We start from the raw sequence: 12,807 nt of genomic DNA on the forward strand, positions 1-12,807 counted from the left end.
AGATATTGACTACTCTGTGGAGATCATGCTGGACAGGGCATACAGGAGGTTTTGGAGTGTGTGCGATGTTCTCTATCTTGATCAGAGTATGTTCACTACATAAAATGTATCAGGAGGCATCCTTGATAGTGTGCACATCTCTGAATATACAATGACTTCACATTTAAACTTACAAATAAATACTAAGTCTCTTATGTTTCTGGGCATTTGTCTCTTTCTAACAAAAAGCAGACCAGCAGTATAATATTTAATCCCCAATATACTCTCACAAATGGAACTTGAGAGCATTTTAAGAGCTTCCAACCTAAGATCATGCTTCTCCTATACTTTTATTGGAAGAATGATTTCTCTTCTGCTTAGGAATACACAATTTCTCTATATTTGATGGATCTATGGCATAAGGAGGACAGAATATAAGATTAGAAGAAAAGGGGTTTACATCCTTCCCATAAGCTCTACCAGAGGGATCAGTCCACGAAAGGAAAGGCATACCTAATGGAGGGGCCAGCCACCCATTCTGAACTTTCTAACTACTAGGCATGCAAAAAGGGGTACTTACAATGGAACCATCCAGGCGTTCAATAGTCAGTGTACTTTTTACCCCCAAAGGATTGGATGACTGACTGGTGCCTTTCACGCTGGAGGGCTAGACACTTCTACAAAGTGATGGGATTCACCACACAAGTCCTTCCACAAAACAGGGATTTCTGGAGAGAACAGAAAAATCTCACTGGCAACAAATTACAAAGGTAAAAAGATGAAACTGGTTTTGCCATGGTAACTAAGGTTTGCCCATACCTAGATTCATTTCGTTGTCTGAAGTAGTTTTGTAGGTGTAAATGATTTTTGAAGAGCAAATTAAAAAGACTTCTTGCAAGTCCCAGTAGACAACAACATAGTATTAGCTAATGGCACTTGCCATCTCTAAAATAATTACTTTTGTAATAATCTGTTTATTAATGAAGTGATCTATAAAGTAGATAATGGTTTCTTAAGATTTCAGGCACAGGGATTCTTCCAGTTCATTTTGCTTTTTTTGCAAAAATTCGCTATGAAGTAAGTCAAAATTTGCTGACATATTTTAAGTACAATAATTTCAGAAATGCATGTTCAAGCAGGTTGAATAAACCTATATTTTTTGTATTGTGCCCTTAAATTATTCCCTCTGGTGATGGAAATATTCTAAAACTACTTGTGGTGATGGTTGCACATCTTTGTAAATTTACTAAAATTGACTGAATTGCAAACTTAAAATGGGTAAATGTTATGGTCTATAAATTATAACTCAATAAAGCTGTTTGGGGGAAAAGCAAAAAAGTAAAATAAAATAAATTGAACATTTAAAAAATTATCTCCTGTTTCCACTCTTTTGTCAGAGAAATGTTGAGCATTGGGAAGGGTACATTCCAGGGAAAGATGGCAACTATACAAAAGTTAGATGCAAGATGGAGAAAAGAAGATCCAAGCGTCCTAGTGGACTATAAGCTAAACAAAGAAAACAAATGAGCAGCAGAATATTACTTTTAAGAAATCAAGCCTCCTATTGGGAAATGTTCTAAAAGATTCACTCTCTCGTCCTAAGGCCAGAGTTCTGGCAGAAAAACAGATCCTGGGTACTCCCAAACTCAGCACTTCCTCACTTTCTACTCCTGTTAATTCTTTTATCTTTGTTAATTACCACTCTGTTTAGTCCTTCAGTTACTATTCCTGCTACTTCCTTTTATCTTCATTAATTACCACCTTGTTTATTCCTTATGTTGTCTGGTAAAGGCTAGCACCCACAGGCATGTGGACTGAACTTCCGTGAGGGCAGGAACTGTATTATATTCCTCTTGGATCCAGGGTCAGTGAAAACCCCAGCCAGTGGCAGGCACAAAATAGATATTTAGTAAGAGCAGTTTCTGCCTTTTCAGCCCAGTGTATAAACAAGTTGTCCAAAACCTTTCCTTCTAGACTCTAAGTTGCCCAATCAATACTACCCTCATAGCTGAAGCTTGATGAAAGTTGCCATGGCAGTGCCATGTGAACATCTAGAAACAACCTGCCGGGAGGGCCAGCTGGGCCCCAGCAGTTGAATAGGAGCTAAATTCCACTGCCTAGAGGCCCTTCCCTCCTCTGCAGCCATCCAGCCACTGCTCAGCATCCCAGTAGTTCACGGCCTCCACCCCCAGCCAAGCCCTTCCTATACCGTGTGTACTCTCTTGCTGGAAAAAAAGTTCCTGGTGTCATCAGAGACCCCCTTCCCAACAGAGAGACTCCTCTCCAGAGAGGCTGGGCTCAATTCATAGCCAGCTCAGTTCCCATGGAAGGCCCAGGCTGGCCCAGCTGAGCACAGTGAGAAGTGGGTGACAAGTGGAGCTCCTACTCGTCAACAGGGAGCATCCTAGAAGGAAGAACAGAGAAAGACATGACATGCTCATGGCCACACTCATTGTCCCAGAGCAGCAGCTGGTGGCGGAGCCAGGACGACAAGCCAGGGCTCTCAACTTTGGGCACAGTCTCTGCCATGGGTTGGTCAGGTGACCTGGAGCACAGCTCTGAGCCTTGGGGGCTCATCTGTAAACAGGGCTTGTCTCTCTCTGAGCTTCACCGTTGGGGAGACAAGGCTGTGGATGTTCAGTTGCTGGAAGAAACATCCCAGCACAGAAGGCCTGGGCAGGAGATGCCTGCACTGCCCACCTCTCCAGGGCCTGGGTGCCGGTTTCAGCGGGGAGCAGGTTTCAGCCAGACATGGCCACGATGCCGCCTGCCCTGGGACCTAAATGCCACCGTCGCGATGCTGCCCCTGCTGCCTTGCTGAATCACGAGGTTTTTAACCTGCATTTCTGGGAATCTCTTTATACTCTCCCTGACAACGCTGTGACTTTGGGTTAAAGACAAACTTTTGCAGCTGTGTAACCTTTAGTCGACAAAGATTGTCAGATCTGAATTCAGAAAATAGCACCATTCCAAACTCCTGTAGCTGAGAAAGCCCAAGGTGACAAAATCCAGGAGGGGGGATTGCTGTGAGCTGGAGATGCTGAGGGGAAAGCAAGAGAGGCTCGTTCCATTTCGTACTAGCTGGAAATGGCTGACTTCTGTGACATTTTGGAAAAACAAGCTGCAATAATGTCACCACTAAATTAACACCACTAAAGAAAAGCGATTATTAGTGCTGAGAATTATGGGCTGTAAAAATAATAATACTACGTGCACTACAGCATCAGAGTGGTTAAAAAACCAATCAGCACCCAGTTCGAATCCCCACTGTCTTGTCTCATCCTGGCACGATGTATCGCTCAACCTTCCCGTGGCTCTGATTCTCCATCTGTTAGGTGAAAATAATGCCTAAATCATCAAGATAGAAAGAGAACAAATTAAATGAGACAATCTATAAAGGGCTTGTAGTCGACAGAATAACAACCCTCCCCCAGCAAGATGTCATTGTCCCACTCCCCCAAACCCATGAGTATGGTAGCTTACATGGCAAAAGGAACTTTACAGATGTGGATTAAGCTAAGGATGTGGAGATGGAGAGTTGATTTATATTGAGTCCAATATAATGTAACCACAAGAGTCCTTCAGAGAGGCAGGTAAGATGATCAAGATCGGAAGAGATATGATACCAGAAGCAGAGAGAAAGATAGACAGAAGGGTGGACAGAGATTTGCAGATGCTGTGCTAACTTTGAGGACGCAGGAAGGGGTCAAAAACCAAGGCAGGCAGACGGGCTCCTGAAGCCAACAAATACAAGAGAAAGGATCCTCCTCTAGAGCTTCCAGAAGGAACAGAGCCCTAGAGACACCCTGATTTTGGACTTCTGATCTCCAGAATTGAGGGATAACACATTTGTATTGTTTTAAGCCATGAATTTTGTAGTAATTTGTTACAGCAGCAAAAGGAAACTAATACAGGGCTCTTGAGCCCACTTAGCACTGGGCCTGGCACATTTTAAGTTCTCAAAAAATGACAGTCAGTCATAGTAGCTACTAAAATGTGGAGGGACTTTCTTGATTTTTCTGTGACCAAACATCCTTCATCCCTTCCATGATGTCCCACGGAGGGACTTTCTCTCTCCACTTGGTCATGTCCATTGACAGGCGCTCCTACATCCCAAGCAGCCCATCCCTTGGGACCGCTGTGAGATGGCTGTAGGGAGTTCATCCTCTCATGGGCCTGAATCCACCCATCAGACCCCTGTGAAATCTGCCTGGATCCCTCTGCTCCTGACACCCTTCAGATAACCACACACAGGTCTCAGCTAAGCCCAGAGCCTTATGGCTAAACTCTGAGTCCATTCTGGGCTGTGCAAAGCGGAACCACACTGCTGCTTGATGGCATGGTTCTGTGTCTTTCTCTCAAACCACAGTTATTGCATCTTTTAGCCCCAAACTTGTGCAGGGGACTGTCTGGACCCACATGCTCAATCCTACTCATTTGTCTGGTTCATCTCCTTTCTTGGTACTCGAGCCTATTTGGGGGTCTGATTATGCAACTAATTATATATTCCCTACATGTCATCCGAAGATTGGTTAAGTATTCACTAAGTCATCTATGTCTGCATCACTAGTGAAAATATCAGATGGAACCACGATTGTGGCCTTTCACTAGAAATTTACTTTCTCACTGACATAGATCGGCATCTTCAGGTATGGCCATAATACAATTTTAAATTCACCTACTACGCATACCAGTCTGAAGTTACAATTACTTTGTCTTGTGTACAGATTTCTCATGAGATTCCTTGACAAATACTGAGCTGAGGTGTGCTTTGCTTCTACCATAACTAACACAATTCCCTGACATGATAATCTAGCAATCCTATCACAAAACTGGGAATATAGTTACCTTGTTGTGACTTGCTCTTAAAGAAGCCACACGGGCTTCTAGAGAATTCTGGATTTTTCATGTGCTCACAAATCAACTTTAAATAATCAACTGAAAGAGGTGGATAGGATATCCCCACTTTTGTAATTTGCTGAATCATTCCCCTACCCCCTTAAACAAAGCTACATTTTCCTATCTCAAGTGTTCCATTTTCTCTCCCCATCTCCATGTTTCTTAAAGATTATCAGCAGAGACGCTACAGCATCGGTGGTGAGCTCTCTACTCCCTGGAGTGTAATTTGTCCTGGCCAAGAGACTTGAGCTCATTTACAGCAGGTTGGTGCTTGTTATAATCTCTTTACTCATCTTGAACTTCAATTTTCTCTTACCACAGAGAAATCAGTAGATTTCTCACCTTGGCAATCTTCTTTACCTCCTTCTTCTTGGCAAAGAAGAGGGAGGTAAAATTCTGCTTTCTCACTGCCATTTTAAAATGCAAATAGCATCATGTTACTTGGTCTGCCACTCATGAGTGGTGGGTTCCTCTTTGCTCTAGAGCAGTGACTCTCTAACTTCTCTAGGGTGCTTGTTAAAAGGGCAGATTCTCCAAAGAATTCCTCTCTTAGAAGCCAAGTCCATTGCTGTATTAGTAAAGGAAATGCTAGCTGCAAAAACAAACAGACCCCCCAAATTTACAACTGCTCAGACATGACAGAATTTTGTTTTCTATTCTCTTGAAACTCAAATACTGGTGTTTCAGATTAGTGGGTGGCCCTCCCTAAACAATGAAGAAGTGACCCAGGGCTTCCTCAATGTTAATAGCTCTGCCATCCCCAACATGTGGCTTCCAAGATCCCTGTGCTCACCTCCATCAACACGGAGAAAAGGACAAGGTAATGGAGAACATTCAGGGCACATCTTAATGGGCCAGGTCTGGAAATGGCACATATTACTTCCATTCATATTCCATTGACATGAGTGCACTTAACTGTAAAGACCGAGAATTAGAGTCTAAATGCAAAGGAGGCTGGGAAATGTAGTCCAGCTGCAAAGGAGGTTGGGAAATAGAATCTGACTGCAGAGGAAGCTGGGAAATGTAGTCTAGCCCAGGAAGAAGAGAAAATGGGTAAGGTCAACAATCTGCTGTTGTGGACATAAGATTGGGCTGCAGGGGGTCTGCATTTTCACAAGCCTCCCAACTGATGCTAATGTAGGACCCCACTTAGAGCAACACTGGCCCATGCATCCCCAGTGCAGAGCCTCTCTAGCCCCATCTGCACTCTCCACCCTGCTCTCATTTTGTGAAGCACCAGCAGCTTCCCCAGCCTGCCCTGCTCCCACACTCTGCACTTGGCAATTCTTTTTCTCCTGCCCCTCTTCCTTTGGCAAAATCCTGCTCATCCTTTAGGACTCAGCTCAAGTGTAATCTCTTCTGTACAGCCTTCCCTGACCCGCCTGCCCCCAAGTAGCACTGGCAGTGTCTCTCCTAATGTCCCTGGTCTACCTGCACTGAATCTCATTACTGTACTGATCCTGCAGAATGGCATTTGTTTATATGTGTGTCTTCCTGTTAGACTGGGAGATCCTCGAAGGCAGCGACCTTTTCTTAATTATCTTTGTATCCTCAGCACCTGGCACTTTGCCTGGTACATAGTGAGACTCAGTAAGAGTTAGCTTTACAGAAATGTTTAGTATTAGAGAACTTCCCACTGTCACCAGTCAGGTCTTTTCTTGATTTTTTGCTCATGTCAAATAAAAAAAGCTTTTTTTGTTATCCTTACAATTGTGCTGCCCTCAGTAATTAGGCTTAACGAGATTTGTGTGCCTCTACTACACCGATGGCTTCCTCTCTCCTGTGCCAGCTGTACTTGAAGGGGAGCTTTCCAATAGCCACTCTGCTTTCATCAACATCTGCTCCCACCTTACCATTTTTCTTCAAGAACACTGGCAATATACATTAAGAATTTTATCAGTAAGAGTCCTTGAACCATCTTCCCTTTTGGAGTCTCATATCATGTCCACTGACTTTGTCGGACTTTCCGAAGCCTGAAATCCTGAAATCTAGTAAAATACACCCTACCATGCCCACTCATCCCCTCTCTGGAAATCACAGAAGCTAAGATGATTGCCCTGGTAGTCAGCCTCCAAGATGGCTCCCAGTGATCCTACCTCCTGGTATTCACCGCCTTGGTCCCTTCTCACACTAAACTTCTATTGGTCTAGATCGTTCATCTGTGATTAAGTTTTAAAAGACATTGCTGTTTCTGCCTAGTACTCTCTCATGCACTCTCTCTCTCTCTCTCATCACTTGCTATTCAAGGAGAAACAGGCTTCCCCATCTTGAGACAGCCCCATAAAGAAATCCACAAGGCCAGGAGCTGAGGCCCCTAGCCAACAGCCATGCAAGTGAGCTTGAAAGCAAATCCTTCAGGCTTAGCAGACCCTTGAGATAACTGTAGCCCCTGATGATGTCTTCATGCAACCTCATGAGAAATCCTGAGCCAGAACCACCCAGTTACACTGCTCCTGGATTCGTAGCCCTCAGACACTGGGAAAGATAATGGATCTTGTTTAAGCAGCTAGGTTTGGGGGAAGTTTGTATTTCCATAGTTAATACACTTGGGCTTCTCTCTCTCATTCTAATTGAGCTTCTGGTCTCCTTTAGGACAGACTTCCCTGACATGAGAGGTACAACCATGAGCTGGGCATGTCCAGAGTTTACTGGGACCAGGGACCTGGTGTATGCTTAGGTAGTGAAAAGGCACCACATAACGTCCCACTTTGATTCTGGGTTTGAGATGTGTGTCCAGAATGAGCCACCTCTGTCCCCCATCTAGCTATGGGTTGGGCCAGATTCCACCCTGAAGATAGAGCTCCTGTCCCTCTCTGCATCTACATTAAAATTTTAGACTCAGGATTCACCAATTTTCACATCCTTTTTTGTTAGGAATATAAGAGACAAATTTAAAGGGAGAGTTAAAGGCTTAGAACAGCATCTGGCACACAGTGAGTGCTAAACCAATACCAGATATTGCTGATATGTCATTATTTTATAGACTGTCACCCAACTAACATCTCTGTTGCTTTTGAACAACATGTACACATCTACAACCACATGTCACTCTTGATTCCCAGGAAAAAGAACCTTGGTTATCAGGCTGAGGTCATATCTGCAACCCTTTTAAAATCCGAAGTTCAGTTTAATAGGATTCGTCTGCAGACTAGTATGTAAATATGTCAGGTCCCAGGTACTGTTCTGACTCTCTCCAAGCCCTCCTATGTTTCCCTAACTCGCCTCTTCTACTGTTTAAGTTCTAGCTGTTTTTAGTGAAATTCTACATTAGCCAGAACTCTCTGGATAATTTTGAAATTGACCTAAAGCTACACTGACATTATCAAAGGTTTAGACATTAGCTGGAAGAAACTTGTTGCTTTCTAGGAAAACTCACAGCCACCTAAAGGAAACATGTCTGATTGGCAGCCCTTTTCCTGAATCGGCAATAAGTAAATCTATAAAGGATTGAAATGTTTTTTTAATGAAATCGTCGGGTAAATATTATTCAAAGGTTTAGAAGTAGTGAAAAATGTTAGCATAACAGGCCTGAAGTGTTATACCTTTCCATGTTTGTCTCCAAAAGTCTAGAGGAGAAACCTTTTATCTCAACAATACTACATTCTTCAATTTATAACAGTCTCTGATTTTTAAGTAGTTTCTATTCAAAACATCTTTTATTACCTGATACAAATGTGTCTTCCTTTATACAATCAGGTAACCTAGCTCATGTGCCCTTTTTTCCCTTAGAGAGCCTAATTGTAGAACCCATTCATCTTGTATGCTTGATGCTTCTAACCTTACCTCCTCCCTTTGGGTTCTGTCTGTTCTATTTCTTTCCTAAATGTCTCCTTTTGCCCCATGTTTTAACCTGTGAGTTGCGCAAGACCTCTTGTAAGCAGGTGACATGTCTTAAATAAATAAAAATAAATGAATGTGTTTCTGACCAGTTGAATCTGAACAGAATTTTTAATAAATCAGCCACATATTAAATATCAAAGGGGAAAGCTTCACTTAGGGAAGCCCGTGCATCCTTTTTGTAATGCAAACTGGCAAGTCCTTCTGTTATATCATTTTGAATTTTCAAATATCAGATTTTCTTACAGCAAGATGCACCTGGACCAGATGGTGATTTTTATCACAGATTTTGGGCTATATTTAAGGCCCTTAGTAAATATTCAGTAGGTACCCTGAGTTCAGGCCCTATTGCCTCTGGTTCCCTGAGGACAGAGACTCTGGGGCCAACGTGTTGACAATCATGTTTCCACTGGGCATGACCTCACAAACTCCTCCTCCCAGACCCACTTCCCAGGAAGCGTATGCAGCCTTGCAAACTCTAGCAGAGATAAGCACAAAGATGAAACACACAGTCACATATTCCAAAGGAGCTGAAACCATTAGACACTTCAAATATCTCAGACTCCAAGAGCACATAGAGCTTTGTTCCCAACACCCTGCTCTTTTGGGAGAAGGGTGCATTCGATCCCTGGAGAAGGGGCTGCCTTTGGCTTGTGAATATGACAGGAAGCTTCAGCTTTGGGGATATGGAGATAAACAGCAACTCCTCAGACAGCGCCCTGGACCTGACCGTGTTCATTAATTAGCTGATTAAAATGGGTTTTGCTGCCAAAGCCTTGGCACTGTGGTCCCTCTGCCTCGGGCTGAGCCCCCGCAAACAGCCCGTGTGGACTGTGACACCCTCTCAGGCAGCCTGAGTCCCAGCAGAGGGCAGAAAGCAGGAAGATCTCCATCCTGGAGAGAGTCAAAGCAGGGCAGTCACCTGCCCTGGATGGTCACTGTCCTGCCTCTGGCCCAATTCGGAGCTTCAAAGTGACCACACTAATGACACAGTCCCGGTCCTAAGTTCTACTGAAAACTCAGAGGGAGATAAAAAGCAATGACACCAGCAGATTCTGGAGTCAAACATGGAGCAGGCAGGCCCTTTACCTCTTTATTCTCAAAAACAGCTCAAAAATATGTGTACGCAGAGAACTACCAGGATTCTACCTTCACTCAAAACTCTCCTGAATTTTCCTTTTAGTGAACCTACTTCCGTGAGTGAAGGAAGCCTCTAACACTCAAACAAAATAAATGCTCCTTACAACCTATCCTACCAATCACCGAGGTTTTCTGTTTTGTACTCTCGCATGGGGAAACACTGGCCCGTTCTTAAATATGGAAAAAGTAAAGTGAACAATTTGCCACCCAACACATAGGGATGGAGAAACTATTCAATCCGTTTCTCTGACCACTGTGTTTGAAGAATCGCTTTATCAATGGGAAGAGTGGAATCTGCTCTCTCTAAAACACCCAAGCAGTGTTTCTTGTCAGTTTGGGAGTTAGAACCACCCAGGAAAATTGTTAGTGGCTCTAATTAGCACTTCTGCCACCTGCAAAAAAAGTGGTACTAAAAAAAAAGTGCTGAATTCCTGCCATTGAGAATGAATAAAGGGAGAGAAGGATACCACTGGTTTTATTCTGATTCTTAGACTCTAATCGTCCATTGATTTGAGCAGATGGGGAAAATACACTTTCATTGCCACCCAAAGGAAATGATTGCTGACGAGTCATGTCTTGGAAACCATCATACCGTGAGTCCCCTATTCTGGGGACACTACGTCCTCTGTCCTCCTGACCCCTGCCTTCTGGTCTGGCTGGTCTGGGCTCCTCAGCCTCCCATGAAAACCTCCTCAGTCCTCCTTAACCTGAGACTGGCCTCCTCCAGGAAGCCACCATGACCAGACCAGTTCTTCCAGATCATCCCCTGGACCCTACAACACTTGGGAGCCTTTCCCCACCACGAATGAGTACTAAGTTAACGTTTTTTGGTAACAACCTCTGCTACCTTTAACCTCTACCAAGAACCAGAACCAAATATTGTTGTTTGGCTGCCTTGAGCCCCTTCATGAAACAAACTGTCTTATACCTTCCCTGTATTCTGGAACACCCGGCACAGAGCTGCACCCGGCTGCAGGAGGGTCTCAGCAATTGGCTGATTGAATGATGAGCATGTGTCTTTGTGATGCATCAAAGAGCAGGGTGGCTACAGTGAAAATTCAGCAGCTGTGACTTCTTGCTTCCTGCTTTAATCAACACCATGGGGTTGAAATGCTGGACACACAGTAGGTGCTAAATATATTTTTATGGATTGATTAACCACTGGGACAATGACTTGCCTAGGATTTTTTAATGCTTTTGATATTAAATGGGGGTGGTTTTAGTGGAGAGTCATGTTAGAAAAACAAAACAGCAAATACAAAACCCCAACCAGCAGAGAGGCTGGCTCCTGCTCTGTTTACACCCACTACACTCCTAGCAACAGATGTCCTCTCAGACCTGAGGGTTTCTGATGAGGCGTCCACTCTTGTAAGTGACCTGCACAGTCAGTAATCAAAGGGATGTTCTGCTCCCTTTGACATCAGTTCCTTGTATTCCTAGACTGATTTCCAGTTCTGGGTCCAGGACCAGCTGCTGATAAAGGCAAAATCAGCATCCACTGTGTCTATTTAAAGGGAAAATCACCAGGCTAATGACAAAAGAAATTGCATTCGTGTGTTGAGTGTGGTGAAAAGAACAGAGGCTTTGGAACCAACCAACCAGGCTCCAATTCCAGCTTGGCCATTTCCTGGATATGTGATTTCAGGAGATCACCTACCCTCTCCTGTGACCTGGCTTTTAGGACTGGTCACACTAACTCCACAAGTTGCTGTGATAACTAAGAAGATTTCATAGATAGAATACTTGGTCCAGAGCTTGCATTGTAGAGGTCATTGAGTAAATGATCGTGTTGCTGTGGCTGATTATAAATGTAAATAAGGAGAGAGGTCCATTTGGCCACAGTGGGCACTCCAGGCAATCCCGGTGTGGCTTCCTCTGGTGCCTCATTAAGGCACAGTAGTAGCCTTTCGAACACAAAACCCTGGTTTGATTGTACACATAATAAGAGAATGAATGCTCTAGAACATTCTAGTAATCTCCCTGTGCACTGCAAGTCTGCTCCTTCACATTCATCCTGACCCCAGGCCTTAGCTTGGGGCAGCTCAGTCAGGACAGAGAGGGCTGCCATTTGAAGCACAGTGCACAGTGCAGATCCTGTGTCTCATGGAGAAACTTGGGACCAGGACACAAATTCCCATGTGCAACACCCAACAAATCCCACTTACCATGTGAGAGATTCTTGCCAACCATGGAACATATTCCATATGACACAAAGCAGGGCAGGGCATAACTCAGATCGAAGACGCCAGCGAGATCTGTGGAGAAAGGGAGGAGTTCCCTTACCCAACACAAAGCAGAGGCAGTCTACATGGCCAAGACCCTGGGGCAACTGGGGCAGACTACCAGACTCTGGAAATCCTTATTTGCATTCAGGCTCTGGGGATGAAAGAGGGTGGGTTGGAGGGAGGATGGACAAGCCCTCTGTGATTCTAATTTGCACAGCTTTTTCCATTCTATTGACAGGCTAAACCACCCCCTCCCCCAGTGAGCTGCTCTCTAGTTTGAACCCTGGAGGCACCGCAACACTCTGGGACTGGCACCCTTGGCATTACAGAGGCCAAAGGAAGTCTTCTTCTGTGCAGGTGGGAATCCAGCAAGGTTTCTGCCCTCCACAAAGGCAGGCAGGGAAACCAGGAGACTCCTCATACCTTCACCTAGAGATGTAATGGAGGAAGGATTCATGGAGTATATTTCTCCTCCTTTCATTTGACGATCGTTCAAAATGGTCTATAAGAGAATAGGAGTGCATCAATTGCCAGAACCTAACAGATCGCAGACCATGCAAGCCTTAGCTATATGTCCATGATGCTGTCGGGTAAGGCGCTGCGGCAGAATGTAGCCCAGTGGGTTCCTACAGGTTTACAAGTTGGGGGTGGGGTGTTGGGGGGTGGGCGACGTTGTCCATGTGGACCATTTCAGAGGATGGCTTCCTGCAACAGGAATGAACACAGA

General features: G+C 44.4%; 1 long non-coding RNA gene across 1 annotated transcript; it reads right to left on the bottom strand.

Moving 5' to 3' along the window:
• Positions 1-565: 565 nt before the first annotated feature.
• Positions 566-12,579, bottom strand: LOC309871365. Its single transcript, XR_014315240.1, has 3 exons — positions 12,504-12,579; positions 12,021-12,110; positions 566-707 (listed from the first exon to the last, which is right to left on the bottom strand). It is a non-coding gene; the product is annotated as an uncharacterized lncRNA (long non-coding RNA).
• Between the last annotated feature and the right edge of the window lie 228 nt (positions 12,580-12,807).

The sequence above is a fragment of the Mustela nivalis genome (genome assembly GCF_964662115.1).
Source record: "Mustela nivalis genome assembly, chromosome: 8".
NCBI lineage: Eukaryota > Metazoa > Chordata > Mammalia > Carnivora > Mustelidae > Mustela > Mustela nivalis.